Source organism: Epinephelus fuscoguttatus, linkage group LG6 (genome assembly GCF_011397635.1).
Source record: "Epinephelus fuscoguttatus linkage group LG6, E.fuscoguttatus.final_Chr_v1".
NCBI classification, from domain to species: domain Eukaryota; kingdom Metazoa; phylum Chordata; class Actinopteri; order Perciformes; family Serranidae; genus Epinephelus; species Epinephelus fuscoguttatus.
In genome coordinates this window covers 3,801,282-3,816,645 of record NC_064757.1, presented here as the reverse complement: position 1 = coordinate 3,816,645, position 15,364 = coordinate 3,801,282, and positions in this window count along the sequence as shown.

The following is a 15,364-nucleotide window of genomic DNA, read 5'->3' as shown; positions in this document are numbered from 1 at the left end:
ACTCTAAAAAGAAACATCATGCGCACAGATTCAGCTGGTCATTTCATATGTGTAAAGGTTATTGTGTTAGAGTGATCTAAGATTAAAGATATGTTCTCAATTAACTCTATGAAGGGAGTCCAGCTTTGAATAAATCTATTCTTGTGAGAGCTGCGACTATACCTCAGCTTCTCCAGTGGAATCATAGAAAGCACCTCCTTAACCCAGTGTTTAGAGGGAGTTCTTACCAACTTCCACTGCATGAGAATTAGCCTCCGTGCCATCAGTGTTAAAAAAGCTATGGCATTGGACTGTAGAATAGTAAAATGCTCTTCCGAGGGTGTTGTTCCAAAGATGGCGTTTACTGGATTAGGGTCTACATTGACATCCCGTATGTGAGATATAGCTTTGAAAATTTTTGTCCAGAAGCTGTTCTGAGGGTCTGTCCCAAGTCTCTTAAATTACTGCTAGTTATCTTACCTAGTCGACTTTGCTAGCTGTTTAGCCCCTCCCACCTATGAAAAAATGCGAGGAGCTAGCAATAGGAGCGATGAGCAAGCATTGTCGGTTTAAAAGACATGAGACGGCCTTTCCACTGAAGCGCCACGTGAAGCGACATCCATTCCTGATGATGGCGGCACCGCTGGATCTGCTCCGTAAAGCAGCCAGCGTCTGGCGTCTGACCAAAACAGTAGCCCCCACCCCCGCCGTCATGACTCTGGTCACACACTTTTGCATGTATTACCATTGTTATTGAGTCATTTGTCGAAGTTTGTGCAATTACAGAACGGTCTGTAGCCCTGCTATTCCACTGTCACTGTGATGAGCACTATCATTCAATTAACTCACCATCATTCAACATAGTCAGCGATTCATTGCAAAGAATGCATGTAACAGGTACTTACTCTTGAACTGTTTCTCCGCCATCTCGTTCAAATGTGCCAGATGTAGAGGGTGGGTATTTATACGTCATGGCGTTCAGCTGAAAAACTCTTTCAGATAGGAAGCTCTTGACCATCCTAGCTTGTAGCTGCTTAAAGCTTGCTGCTAGCTCCTAGTGCTAGCTCCTCACTGCACAAGTAAGAGACTTGGGATGGCCTAGAAGATGGCGGACCTCGAACGACTTCCAGTTCAAGCGAGGAGCTAGCAGTAGCCCTATAAAAATAAGAGACTTGGGTATATTCTGGTCAGCTTCTCATTTGAAAAGTGCAACTGAGAGAACTGCAGAGATGTGGTATGTATACGTTTCAAACTATTTTGCCATATCTCATCAGAAAGTACAATGCCTAAATCCTCTTCCCATGCCAACTTGGTGCTTTCCCATAACAGTGGCTTGATGTCTTGTGACGTCTGGTAAACCTTGGATACCCTCCTCCCATTGCAGGGCTCAACAATAAGGATTGCGCGATTGGGCAAGTAAAACTCAAGGTCGGGCATGTAAACTAACAACTCACTTGCCCGATCAGGTAAGTTGCTAAAAATAGTAAAAGTTAATAACTAATTGATAAAATAAATGTATTTTAAAACGTGCTCCTTCGGCTCTGATGCAGCGGTCTCTCTGCCTGAAGTCACAAGCACACGCTGTGTAACAATGTCCTGCCCACAGCCCCCATTGATATTATTTTGTGCGACGGATACTTCATATAATAACAGAACAATATACCATTAATGGTGTTATGTCATCATGTCATTTCTGTCTCTACACGGTCACACGTTAACAATTCTCCTCTGCTCTCTGTAACGCGCACAGCGGAGTTCCGCCACACACACAGGTGAGCACGCTAGAGCGGCTCGGGCCGCATTTTCCTGACCAAACCTGACCCCGAGCCCGGTGCAGTTTGTCAGCTGACAAAGTTATTGTTATGGACACTGTGTAAATAACCATCAACAGACTGCTGTTACGCACAGACAAACAGCTGCTTGCACAGCAGCGCAGCACTGCACTCATGAGCTTGTGTTGCGTTCATGCGTTGTCAAGTAAATAACAACTTCCAACACTTAAATAGGTCATAGCACAAAACAGCAGCATGTCATGTGACTTTTTGCTTTTATTATATTCAATAAAATTGTATGTTCCTAAATCTTGAGACACCTCATATGTAAGCTAGACAGACATTTCACCTGCTCATTACTGTGCACAAATGTACTGTTTGTACTTAGTCCTAAAGAGCCCTTCTGGTGCCAGTAGATACATAGAAACATCCCAGCAGGCTGTGCTTTGCAAGCATACAAAAAAGTTTCACGCATGTGAAAATTATTTTTCATGCGTGTGCTTCACCTCCGCTGCTACAACTCCATCCTAGGGGAAACACTGCTGTGTGCGTTTTGTGCAACAGGTGGATGTGGTAGTCTACTGGTAGAGTAGAGAGAGAGCTAAATAGCGTTGAAGTAGAGTAGGACAGGGCAGAGAGATGGAAGCAAAATATATTAAACCCGGTGTTAATACAGCAGAACTGGAGAGAGGGGTGAAAAATAAATAGAGGTGGGCATGGCTCAAGTAGGGAGCAACATTATAGAACGATTGACAAATTTTTCACTTTAAGCCCTGACACTATCATTTTTGTGTAGGAATGAAGCTACAATACATGACATATGTTGTTTTAATTAATAAATACAGTGTGAATAAAGATTACATAACATAAAAATAACTGCATTCTTTGTTATTTGATAGCCGCTTATATTAAACAATTTTTATAGGGCAAGTAAAAACTGACTTTGGGCAAGTAGATCTCTGACCAACTTTCCCGACCGGGCAAGTGAAAAAAAACCTTAGCGCTGAACCCTGCATTGGGATCCAGCTCCAGTATGGCGTTCAATACATTCTTAGGTGGTAAGTGAGGAAATGGGAAGTGCTTCTTTGCAAAGCTGCGCACCTGCAGGTATCTGAAGAAGTGGCTCTTAGGAATGTTATTGTCCTTCTGTAGTAATTCAAAATAAGTTAAGTCTACATAGAGGTCCTTGAAGAGCCCCAACCCATTTCTGTACCATGCTTCTAAAGCAGTGCCAGTTTAAGTTGGGGGAAACATGTGGTTTTGTACCAGGGGATGAAGAGTGATTGCCTGATTGAAGTGAAAATGCTTCCTAAATAGCAGCCATATCTTAAGGGAATTTTTAATAACCGGTCCCAAGTTTTGGAGACTTAGACTGATGGGCAGGGGGCTACTTAGAATGGAAATTGGTGAACGTAGCGAATCAGATTCAAGTTCCATTGCAGCCCATATTGGTCCCGCCTTGCTTTCATGCATCGAAATCCAGTAATTCAATTTGGAGATGTTTTTTATACTTAGTCAGTAATTAAGTAAATAAGTAGATAGGCTACATTAGAGATGCACGGATGGTGTTTGAGCGCACCTGAATCCTTGTGCATTCAATCATCCACCCGCCACCCCACATAATTATCTTCTAAAATTTAGAGACATGCACCGGCACCCAACCTGCTGCATACATTAAGTTATTGTATTTACATTTAAATTATGTCCAGCCATTCGTGCTCATTCGCTGTTCATATAGGCACATTTTCTTGACTTAAACAATTGAAAGATTATAGGCTACTTTCAAATGTGGTCACATTTCTAATGTAAAAATTACTCTAGCCTAATACTGTTTGCTCTGTTGCAATAATCAATCAATTTTCAATCAATCTGTTTTATTTATAAAGCCCAATATCACAAATCACAGTTTGCCTCACAGAGCTTTACAGCATACGACATCCCTCTGTCCTTAGGACCCTCACAGCAGATAAGAAGAAAAAACTCCCCAAAAAACCTTTAACGGGGGAAAAAATGGTAGAAGCTGAGGAGGGATCCCTCTTCCAGGACGTGCAATAGATGTCGTACAGAACAGATCAACATGATAAATTAACAGTAATCCGTATAACATAATAATAAAATAAATAATAATAATATAATAAAAGTCTTTGAATTAAGTCAAGTCCTCTTGTGCCCTGTTTTAGGGAGTGTGCTGTCCCCTCCCATTTCCATACGAGTAACTGACAAATCCAACCGTAATCCACCTGAAATTAATTACAGTGTTAATGTTTATTGGCCCACCCACCCACGGATTGTGGATATCCGCGGAAATATCAGCAAGATTTGCATCTCTACCGCATATCGGTAGTCTGGTAGAAGCAATAATATGAAGTGACTGGTGGTGATAACCCATCTGACAAAAATAGGTAAATATAAAAAATAAAAACGTATTAAGATAACACTGCACAATGCATGTATATCCTAACGTGTACACACCCTCTCTCCTCCATACTCTCACACACAAGCACATATCCACCCACTCACACACATACATGCTCTTGCTGCATATTGGGGAGGAGGCCCACATAGTGGGGCTCTGATGTTTAATCCACATAAACACACATGTGCTCCACACGCACACACGCACAGGGAGAGAGAGGAGAAAAAGAGAAAAGAAAAAAGCTAGATAATGGCAAACGATAATGTAACTGGCGGCATAACTTTGAGAGTATGAGATATGATAACAAAGCTGATAGCGGACTAAAAAAATCTAGGCAGATTTTAGCTTATCAGCTGACTGAGAACAATACTTGTAACATTCCAATAAATGTCCACGACTTCACAGTATCCTCCTGATCATGACTGTCACTCACTGCTAGAAGCCCCCTGTGTGGGGATGTTCTTTGAAATGTAAGCCTGTGCTTCTTCTGGTGTGGAGAAAATCCGCTCCTGCGAGCCGGATAGAGGATGCCATATCTAACACCTTCCAGCCGTCGGAGTTGTTGTCTCACCGCGTTGTATCCTGCTCAGACTCTGGCCACCCGTGTAGTGTAATCTGGGTACATGGAGATGGTCATCCCATCCACCTTGACCTGTTGCTTCACCCTGGCCAGGCGAAGGATGTTTGCACAGTACTGGAAGTAGTGGACGCGAGCCACGATGAGGCGTGGTTGGTCTCAATGTCTTGATGCTGGCTGATCCAGACCCGGGGCCTCCTCTAGGTCAAATGCCTTCTGAAGAAGCACTGAAACCACGGTAGCGGAGCTGTCCTGGCTCCCTGGCACTCCCACAATGCTGATATTGTTCCTCCTTGCTCTCGCCTCCAGGTCCTCACATTTATTTTGTAATGACTCCGACTGCTTCTGGAGATGTTTGACCTTGTGCTGTAATGCGATGATGTCGTCTGTGCACGAGGACAGACTCTTCTCCATGTTGGTTGTGGTATTTTTTAGCGAGGTTAGCTCTTTAGCAACTGAGCTCTGGTAGGGTTGCAGTTTAGTTTTTAACCGTGTTTATGTCTCCTTAAAGCCCCGCCATCTCCCTCTCCAGCACCTCTCTGATTTCCAGCTTGATAATATGTCCGACATCTTTGCGTAGTGATGTAAGAGGCTCGCGCCTGAAAGTCTCCATGGCTATCGCTGAGGTCATGTCAATGGGAGTCGGGTTATCACTCCCCCGTGGGGGTGAGCCGGAGGTGCTGGTTCTTGCTGCAGGCGGGGCAGTGTTACATTTTTTTGCCCTCTACCAGCTATGTCTCCTCACACAGATATTTGTATAAACATATAACTAAATGTAAACAAATCAAAAAGCAAAAACTTGCTCCAACTGGTGCTATTTTAACTTTTTGGCACGATGGTTCTGGAGAGCTTCCACACAAACGTCTACTCCATAGCCTGCGCGCTAGTGCCCCCCAAAATGCCCCAGTTCTGAAGCACTCCTAATATTGTATGACATTGTGCAGCAGATGGACCAAACCTTGTCACATATGGATTACAGAGAGCTGAGACTGGTGAATGTATCACTATGGGCTCATGAGCTGATTCCCCTACTGGCCATTTAAGAGGAGTGAGGACTGAGCAGTCAATGATGGTATAAAGCAGGTTTTTCAAAAACTGTGACTCACTGCAACCTTGAGAATTCCTTGAGCATACAGTCATACATGTGTCATGGGTGCACAAAATAATAGGCTGATTGGTCCAGTAGTATGCTAGTCTCTATATACAGACTCTACATTCAGTGAATGTAGAGTCTATAGGCAAACCCCAGAGATCTTGCCTCCGAAAGAAGAGCAGAAGAGCCCTGGTTTCCGGTTGTAGACTGTTTGTAGTCCGCGTGATATTGATGCAGTTGTTGCCAGGTTAAACGCTCCGTGCGGTGAACTCGCGAGGCGCAACATAATTGGTGTCACTGCAAACTCTGAATCCATCGCAATGGTTCAGCATATATACTTATATATAAACAGAAATTCGCCTCCTCAAACCGGAGTGCCAAAAAATCAGGGGTCTGCCCTCAGAGGCTGCATTCTCCATCTGCCAGAAGTCAGACGCCGAATGCAGCCGATGGGTTCCGAGAAAGGTAGTATGCAAGATCAGCTGCACTCACGCACGCTATGAGGGGTCAAACATTTCACCCAACCACACTACAAAGCATCACTTTCACCTACTTAGGACACATCAGATCTAATCAAACCACGTGAGCGCACACCAACATTTTACATAGGGTTACTATGGAGACATGAGTGTTACACGCACGCCCGCTACATGACGCGCAGGCGTTGTTTCGCTCCACTCAAATGACACGCTCACACGTCTTTTCAGGACGTGTGCACAGCGTGTTACAAACGGCACACATACACTACACCTGCATGTGCGTGTGAATCTCGCGCATGCACACAGTGCATGTACACATCATTAACACCTGAACGCGTCAAATTACTTTGGCAAACTGTCTGTCTCCATAGTTTACACGTGCAGGCATGCGTGTGTGTGTGTGTGCTTCGCAAGAGTGGAATGAATCAATCAATCAAGTCGCTGCAGACATATGCCTGTGTATACACATGCATGATTTTTTTAAAATTTTTATTTTATCCTCACAAATCAGAGCCACTGACCACCCTCGATGTCTGGTTCTGGTTTAAAAATATTTAACTAAGATAATATATAGGCTACAACAGCCTAATTGTGACTATTATTGAATTGGATCCTAAATGCTGCAAACCTCCATCTGTATGTTTTTAATCAATAGTTGTGTTTTCATAAACATTTTTTTCGCATTTTGCCCTTTTGCAAATTTGACTGTTTATGGAAACATCTTTTCAGACATCGTTAAATGGGTTTAAATGGGTTAAATTCACTCGGACTTTCGCTGCCAGGTTGAGAGTGGGAAACACTCAGCGCTATTCATGCTGATGTCTTGTCAAGAAAAAAAATCTACATTTATATTTTATTCCTGTTTGCTGTAAAAAGCCTATATGCCTGAGGGACATTCAGTTTTGGGATGACATAAAGTAGGCTAGAGATAGTCCGGATATCCATGGATTTGGGTCATTCAATTTTAATTATTAGGCTAATTAATAGCGTAATAGGGTACGGGCGGATTAAAACCAGCAGACTTCTGTGTTATATTTTCCCAAACTATAGGCTTTATTGTGTGTAGAACCACTTTCTACAGGCGGCGGATGGCTTAACTCGCCAATAATGCGCTGAGAAAAATGTTTGAAGTCCACAAAAAGTAATTTATTACAAAAAAGTAAAAAAAAAAAAAAACAGGTTTCAAAATTCAAATTATATTTTGTTCAAACGAAATCTTCAATATGACACTTTATCTTTGGCTACTTTTCTTTCAAACATTGTTTTAAAGATGTACACTCCACAGACAGAAAGCACTGCACGAAGCAAGGTTTTTGAGCGGGCTCGGCTATAACTGACAGGACTGCAAATATAACAAAAACACTTAAGATGTCATACTTTAAAACAAACTCTTAACTGGCTGGATCAAGAAGACCCTCCACCAGGGTCTAGGCTTGTGGCGCTGGTCCGACCCGGCCCGTATGCAGTGGAGGTTCCTGTGCTGGAACACCAAGCGGCTGACAGTGTGACAGACGCCTGCACACACAAAGCTGGAAAGCGGGAGGACACTCCTAATTCCCCGGTCCTTAACTAACCTCCACCCTACCCCTGGAACTTCTCCACCTACGCTGGCTGTCTTCGCCCCCCCCTCCCGGCCATGAATGCAATAGAGGTGGCTTCCTCGGGGACTTTACAGTAGCTCCGCTTCCCAGAGCCAAACTGTCGCTTGCTCGGATCTCCTTTCTCAGTTCGTGCCCTGCAATCAAGTCCAGCTGTGTATGATCAGTCCAGAGTCTCTGTCAGATCCACAGGTGAATACATTGTCTTTGATTACTTGTCGCCATGGCAACCGGTCCGCTCAACCCCAGTTCATTAGCCTACAATATGAATAAATATTGGACGGTGATTAGAAATTCCTCCAACATGGTGCAGGGAAACTATTTTTTGGGTCGAACCAGGAGAGAAAGACTAGGATTTTTTTCCCCTTGATATAAAGCTGCGAGTATCCTATTATTATAACAAATGATTTGATGTAGAAGTGTTAAAAAATAGTGCCTGAACTGGATAGATAGATAGATAGATGACAGATGATAGATGGATAGATAGATAGATAGATAGATAGATAGATAGATAGATACTGTGTAAAAATATATATACACTACTACCTAGTTAGCATAGCGATGCTACGTGTTACACGTCTGTAACACGGAGCATTGTTGCTTCAAGTGCTGGCACTTTTGACCCCTGTAATCACATGACGTGTCAACACACGCACGTCTAATAACCACATGTTTAGGCGTGTGCAGGCATTGCACTCACATTGCATGTGTAACAAGTACACAGTGAATGCACACGCAGTGCACGCGAAGCAAGTACACGGTGATGGTTGCACATGCAATGTACACTTATCAAGTATGCAGTGAATGCACTGTGTGTGTGTTCGCTGATACATTTCACCCCTTGCTCACGCACGCACACACGCACGCACGCACACACACACACACACACACACACACACACACACACAGGACCTTAACCACTTACTGGTTAGGCCAGATCAGTCAAGATTAAATAAGGGTACCCTTCCACTGGTCTGAATGGAAAGCTGTTGGAGACTAAGTGGTATTCTCTGAGGTTGATGGAGGGTTAGGAATGAAAAAGCCAAACACCTCAGCAAACATACACCGATGCTTCTATCACACTCTCATTGACTGAGATGTGGATCTAATGAAGTACAGCACTGAAGCAGTGCAATAAACAGCTTTGTCTTCATTACTCTGTGTTTCAAGAAAACCCTGGCTGATAGACAGGAAGTAAGGAAGTCAGGCTTTGAGGAGGAGAACTCATCCTGCTCCCACAGCGCTGCCAGTCAGCTGAGTCTGCTGCTCAGCAGAGGCAGGGGAAATACCTGCCGGTCCGCACAATGGTGCTGCTGGGATTACAGACCCCCCTGCTGGTTAGTAGCCCGGCAACGGGCGAAGAGGGAGGGAGGGGAGAGCAGATGAAGGGGAGGTGTGCACAACATCTACAATTTCCTAAACTCGACCTGGGACTGATGCTTTGAGACTGTGGATCTGAGTCATTTTAAGATAAACCCTTCATCCACAGCAACTGTATGGGAATACAAACAGGCTAAAATAAAAATAATAAAACTTGAAAATATATATATTTTTAAAAAAAACCAGTATGTAAATATATAGATTAATGGACAAATAAATTGTGAAATAAGACAAAGATTTTTATGTTGGGTTTTTTTTTTTTTTTGGAAGTTTTACTTTAGAATGGTCTTTCCAAAAATCTATATTCTATATGTGCAGGACTGGTGCCAGGCCAGTTATTTGAAAATGAATGTGGCCAAAACAAAAGAACTTGTAGTACATACTAAGGGAGTTACTAATGTTACCCCTGTTGTTCTTAACAACCAGCCTGTGGAGGTTGTGGATCATTTTAAGTATCTGGGTACAATCATTGATTGCACCTTGAGTTTTAATGAGCACTTGGATACCATTTTTAAGAGAGCAAATCAGCGATTGTTTTTAATTAGGAAATTGAAGAGCTTTGGTGTAAGCAGTCACATATTGGAAATGGCATACACACATCTTGCAGTTTAATATAGCTGCTTGGTATGGTAATCTGAATGTGAAGCAGAAAAACAAGCTTTCCTCAACTGTAAAAATTGCAGGGAAGGTGGTTGGTAAGCCACAACTTCAACTTGGTGAGCTGTTCAATGGGGCAGTTGTCAGGAAGGCCAGACAAATATATGGGGATACTTCACACCCCTGACAGTCACAGTTTGAACTGCTTCCATCCGGCCACAGATTCAGAGTCCCGAGGGCGAGCCGGAACATATATAAGAGATCTTTCATTCCACATGCCATACATGCTCTGAACATGACATGATTGTAGGCTACCTGCTGTTGCTGTTTCTTTTTGCCTATTTGCACAACAAGTTTACTCAACTTTACTTTTCCTTTCTGTTGTGTGTCTTGAGTGTTCTGATTATGTCTTGTGTAGTTTGGTGTCTGGAAAGGCCGAAGACAAATTTCCACTATGGTGGATAATAAAGTTCTTTCTTTCTTTCTTTCTTTCTTTCTTATGGTAGCAAAAAGCTAAAGTCCTTTAATCACAGATCTACCCTCTCATAAATTTGATGTAAAATAATAAATTATTAAAGCCACAAGCAGCAATGAATGGGCCCTCGATCCTTCCTGCCTTTCAGGGGTGCTGGTTGGATGCTGGTTGGATGCTGGTTGGATGCAGGTTGGCGTGGCTGCATAGTACCATGACCACTGGAGACCATTGCGCACACGACTTAGTTTTTCCTGCCTGGAGTGCGTTCTGCTGGTAATGTTGCATTACAAATTGTGTATCACTTCCTGTGCCCTCTATGTAGCAAAGAAGAACACATTGTAGTTACACACTGTGTTGCTGAATATCGTTTGTAGACCACACCATGTAAATTTTATGTAAATTGCATGATCTTTGTCATCAGGCCCAGACTCTCCTCCAGCATTAGAAATCTGGGGCAGATTGGACCATGTAAAATCAAGTTACAACAGCCTCCTGTGTCATGCCAACACATCAAAATTAGCCACACCAACACAGCAGCACCATTCAACAAAAACTCGCAATCTTCACAATAAAGTGTCATCAAGGTCTTAAGCCTTTCCTTCCCAAATTTACAGTACAACTTGCAGGTTAAATTTTTGAAAAAATATATGCATAACCTTGTCTGAAAATTACCATATGAGAAGTTAATTCAGAATTTATTATGGTTTACACAACATAAGGGCACAAATTCAGAAGAAAAAGTGGCTTTTTTTTACCCTGGAAATCCAGAGTTCTCGCGAGAGCACAATTTGAATTTGCTCAGCGAGTCACTCTGGCAATCAGTAATGATGCTCATTACCTATGCCCATGAAACCGAGCTGCACCAATCACATCGGTGTATCTGATATAGGCGGGCCACAGGCGAGCTAAACAGATGACGACAGCGCTGCGACGACGAAGTCCAGAATCAGTCAGTAAACATTGCAAGATGGCTACGGATGAATACCAGTTGTTTGAAATGGCTTTGGCCGCTCCAATGAACGAGTTAGACTTGGCTTTTCTCTAAAGAGGAACAGAAGATGGCACTCGAGTCTTTCCTTTGCAAGAAGGACGTTTTTGCTGTTTTGCCAACTGGATATGGCAAGAGTCTAATCTACCAGTTAGCTCGGCTGGTAGCTAAGCGTATATGTCACCCCATGTATTGTTCTAATTGGTCGTAGTGTTATCCAATTGCGTGCAGTGATATTTACAAATGCATGCTTGGTGCCGCCCCTCGAGTTGGGCCTTTTTAATTACTCATGGCCAGACCCTAAATCTTTCTAGATTTGGGTCTGGATTTCCAGGCTAGCTCTTTTTAGCTCCTCTTCCAAAACGTTTTTTTTTTTCCAACATCGCCTGATACTACGTCACGAGAGGCACTCTGCGTCCTTGACCCTGCCTCTGCCCAATGCGCAGTAGTAGGTGGTAGTGAGTCTGAGTGGTAGTAAACTTGTGAGTAAGTATTTTTTCGGTTGTTAATAGTGTATTTCACCATTTGTGATTATGCCGAATTATGTGCAGGTTGCACAAACTCGAGTCTGTCAGGACATCGAGTCCACCATTTTCAGAAAAACGAATGGAGTTAGTTTCGTGCCTGGGTGCATTTTGTGCAGGTGAATTGGCGCGATTTCACGGCTTCATCTGTGACCAAAAACGTGGCCGTGTGCAGCACTCATTTTGGACAGGAGGATTATGTTCCTGCCGGAGCCCGCCTGCCCTCGCACATACCCACAAGGCTCGGGTCAGCTCGGGGGTATGTGCGAGGGCGGGCGGGCTCCACAGAGAGGGAGGTCTCCGTGTTTGAGACGGGATCGGGCAGCATGAGGGTTGATGGGCAGTGTGAGGCATGTTATGTCTGGTCTGGGGGTCAGATTCTCCACCAGAGCCCAGAAGGCATCCACTTCCCTGCAGCACATACTCTCCACAACTGAGGACATGGGCTGGCAGTTCCCACACAAGCACCTATCATACAAAAACTTATCAGGAAATCTTCTTTGTGCCTATATATATTGTACCATATATAAAGGTCACATATCTAGTAAAATGACTGTAAATTTTTATATTGTATTTTCAGATTGTTTTGGGTTTTTTTTCATCTCCCAAAATTTGTCACTACCGAAACATATAGTATTATATTATACAAAAAAAGATATATCAACCTGTTATGTTTGTTCCTTCCCTATTTTAACAAATTTCGAAGTTCAAATTATATAATTTTTCAAAATCTAAATGCAGTCTTTCTTTATAAAATGCATAACGCTGATCAGATTGATTTCAGAGTTAATAATTGATGAAACAGAACATAAATGTGACTGATTAGCATCATAATACTTTAGCTGATACTCAATATACTTTATTTTTTACAAAACACCCAGTGTTTTGGTAGTGACTGCACTGTTTCGGTAGTGATTGTCCTGTTTCGGTAGTGACCATTATTCTATTTATAAGGTTGCGTCGTATTTCCTCAAATGTATGCCTTATGGTGGGAATTACAAATTCAAAGACAAATGAGTTGTGGTCAATAAAACAATTTAATTTTTGAGAGAGCAGAGCAGAGCAGAGTGGAATAGAGCGGAACAGAATAGAGCAGAGCATAACAGAGTAGCGTGGAGAAGAGTATAGTGGAGTAGAGCAGAGTAGAGCAGAGTAGAGTAGACCAGAATAGAGTAGAGCAGAATATATAGCAGAGCAGAGTATAGTAGAGTAGAGTAGAGTAGAGCAGAGCAGAATAGAGTAGAGCAGATTATAGAGTAGAGCAGAGCATAGTGGAGTAGAGCAGAGCAGAACAGAGTAGAGAAGAGTATAGTAGAGTAGAGCAGAGAAGAGAAGAGTATAGTAGAGTAGAGCAGAGTAGAACAGAATAAAGCATAGCAGAGTATATCAGAGTAGAGAAGAGTAGAACAGAGCAGAATAGAGGAGAGCAAAGTAGAGTAGAGTAGAGCAGAGTAGAGCAGAGTAGAGAAGAACAGAGCAGAGTAGAGCACAATAGAGTATAGAGAAGAGTAGAGTAAATTATGTAGTAGACCAGAGTAAAATAGAGTAGAGTAGACCAGAGTAGAGTACAGTACAGTACAGTACAATAGAGCAGAGTAAAGCAGAGTAGACAAAAGCAGAGCAGAATATAGTAGAGCAGAGTAGACAAGAGTAGATTAGAGTAGAGCAGAGTCGAGCAGATTATAGAGCAGAGCATAGTAGAGAAGGGTATAGCAAATTATAGAATAGAGCAGAGTATAGTAGAGTAGAGCAGAGCAGAGCAAAATAGCATAGAGTAGAGCAGAGTATAGTAGAGCAGAGTAGAGTATAGCAGAGCAGAGTAGTGCAAAGTAGAGCAGAGTAGAACAGAGCAGAATAGAGTAGAGCAGAGTAGAGCAGAGCAGAATAGAGTAGAGCAGAGGAGAGCAGATTACAGAGTAGAGCAGAGCATAGTAGAGTAGAGCAGAGCAGAGTAGAGCAGAGTAGAGAAGAATAGAGTAGATTATAGAGTAGACCAGAGTAAAGTAGAGTAAAGTAGAGTAGAGTAGAGTACAGTACAGTACAGTAGAGTACAGTACAGTACAGTAGAGCAGAGTAGAGAAGAGTATAGTAGAGCAGAGTATAGTAGAGTACAGTACAGTACAGTAGAGCAGAGTAGAGTATAGTAGAGTAGAGCAGAGTAGAATAGAGCAGAGTAGAGCTGAGTAGAACAGAGCAGAATAAAGTAGAGCAGAGTAGAGTAGAGCAGAGTAGAACAGAGCAGAATAGAGTAGTGCAGAGTAGAGTAGAGCAGAGTATAGTAGAGTAGAGCAGAGTAGAGCAGAGCAGAGCAGAATAGAGTAGAATAGAGTAGGTTATAGAGTAGACCAAAGTAGAGTAGAGTAGAGAACAGTACAGTACAGTACAGTAGAGCGGAGTAGAGAAGAGTATAGTAGAGCAGAGTAGAGTAGAGTAGAGTAGAGTAGAGCAGAGTAGAACAGAGCAGAGCAGAGTAGAGAAGAATAGAGTAGAATATAGAGTAGACTAGAGTAGAGTAGAGTAGAGAACAGTACAGTACAGTACAGTACAGTACAGTACAGTAGAGCGGAGTAGAGCAGAGTATAGTAGAGCAGAGTAGAACAGAGTAAAGCAGAGCAGAGTATATCAGAGTAGAAGAGAGCAAAGTAGAGCAGAACAGAGCAGAATAGAGTAGAGCAAAGTAGAGCAGAGCAGAGTATAGTAGAGTAGAGCAGAGTAGAACAAAGAGCAGAGTAGAGCAGAGCAAATAAAGCATAGTAAAGAAGAATAGAGTAGAGTAGAGCAGAATAGAGTATAGAGTAGAGAAGAGTAAAGAAGATTATAGAGTAGACTAGAGTAAAGTAGAGTAGAGTAGACCAGAGTAGAGTAGAGTACAGTACAGTACAGTAGAGCAGAGTAAAGCAGAGTAGATTAGAGTAGAGCAGAGTCGAGCAGATTATAGAGCAGAGCATAGTAGAGTAGGTATAGCAGATTTTAGAATAGAGCAGAGTAGAGTATAGTAGAGTAGAGCAGAGTAGTGCAAAGTAAAGCAGAGTAGAGCAGAGTAGAGCAAAGTATAGTAGAGTAGAGCAGAGTAGAGCAAAGTAGAGTAGCAGAGTAGAGCAAAGCAGAGTATAGTAGAGCAGAGTATAGTAGAGTAGAGCAGAGTAGAGCAAAGTAGAGCAGAGTAGAGTAGAGTAAAGCAGAGCAGAGTAAAGCAGAGCAGAGTATATCAGTAGAGCAGAGCAGAACAGAGCAGAAGAGAGTTGAGCAGAGTAGAGCAGAGCAGAGTAGAACAGAGCAGAGTAGAGCAGAGTAGAGAATAGAGTAGAGAAGAATAGAGTAGATTATAGACTAGACCAGAGTAGAGTAGAGTAGAGTAGAGTAGAGCAGAGTAAAGCAGAGTATAGAGTATAGCAGAGCATGGGGCGGCTGTGGCTCAGAAGTAGAGCGGGTCGTCCACCAATCGAAAGATCAGCGGTTCGATCCTGGGCTCCTCCAGGCTGCATG